Genomic DNA, 1,501 nt, shown 5'->3' with positions numbered 1-1,501 from the left:
CACAAGTAGATATCAATCTAATCCAGGCGATGAGCACTGGATTTCTGTGGAGAACATACTCAAGTACTTGAGAAGCACTAAGAATATGTTCTTGGTCTTTGGAGAGTTGAAAGTACAAGGATATACTGATTCAGACTTTATGTCTGATGTTGACGATAGAAAGTCTACGTCAGGATGTGTGTTCTTATGCGATAGTGGTTTGATGTATTGGAAGAGTTCCAAACAACCAATTATTGCTGACTCTACTATGGAAGCAGAGTATATCGCCGCATTTAATGTAGGCCTTCTGATTCAGGAAGTTTGTCACGGAATTAAGTGTGATGTCATTAGATGCCATACCACTCTATTGCGACAAAAATGGCGCCATAGCCCTAGCTAAGGAGCCCAGGTCTCATCAGAAGTTCAAGCATATAAAGCGGCGGTTTCATATTATACGCGACTACCTCGACAAAAATATATCGAGAAGCAGAGAGTAGACTCCACGGATAACGTGGCAGACCCATTGACTAAACCACTTAGCCAGCAGAAGACTGAAGTCCACCTTGAGAAGATGGGGCTTAGGTATATGGCTGATTGGCTTTAGTGCAAGTGGGAGATTGTTAGATGTATGCCCTAGAAGCCAACCAGGCCGACACATATATTCTTTCTAGGACATAAATTTGTATTTGACTTTAAAATATTATGAATAACTTTGGGTTTTTATTTCCATTCATGTTGTGTATGTGTCCATGAATCGTCCAAGGAATTAATAAGATGATGACATATATTCTCAAGTGTTGAGAATTTGAGACATGTGTCATTGGTGATTAATTCCTAAATGCTCCCGATCAATGGATCATCACGGGGACGGTGATTGATCCGGTGAGATTGGTGCATAGGTCGCTTCCCTTTTGGGTAGACGAGTCTCGAGTCGACAGTGTGGGGACACTGAAGCGAATATGCAGGTGGTTGTTAGAGAACAAGGGTACCGAGCGTGACCAACGCGAGAAGTCACTTGGATGTCTACTCACTCGTCAGTGACTTACTCAATTGTTGCAGTAGTGTGACTGGTCCTTTGACCTGCGGTGCCTCGGCTATTCACAATGAGGTTACTGTAGTTTGACTGTACATACACTTGGTCCCTAGCCATTCGGGTCCTTGCGGTGCATGTTGGCTGCAGTAGGTTCATTGTAGGAATAGGGTGCGCACTTAGATGGAATCTATCTCCCTTGGTAGATAGGGGTGTTAGTCCTATGTGATTTATGAGACCGAGTTTAGAAGACCTTGGCCAGGGCAGAATAAATAGCGGAAAAGGGTTTCCGATATTAGAAACTCGAGTCGAATAAATTTAACATATGACAGACGATGGGGTTTGACGAGTTATTCCATAACCTCCGTCTAGTCGGGACTCATGATAGAAGGATTGTATCACACGGTAACTGCACCAAGAGGTTCAGTATTCCATTCTACTGGAATGCCACTACATGCTGCTAGGCGTCACTGGTGGATTGTGAGACTCATG

Source organism: Ananas comosus, linkage group 21, assembly GCF_001540865.1.
Source record: "Ananas comosus cultivar F153 linkage group 21, ASM154086v1, whole genome shotgun sequence".
Taxonomy (NCBI): Eukaryota; Viridiplantae; Streptophyta; class Magnoliopsida; order Poales; family Bromeliaceae; genus Ananas; species Ananas comosus.
This window is presented reverse-complemented; position numbering follows the sequence as displayed.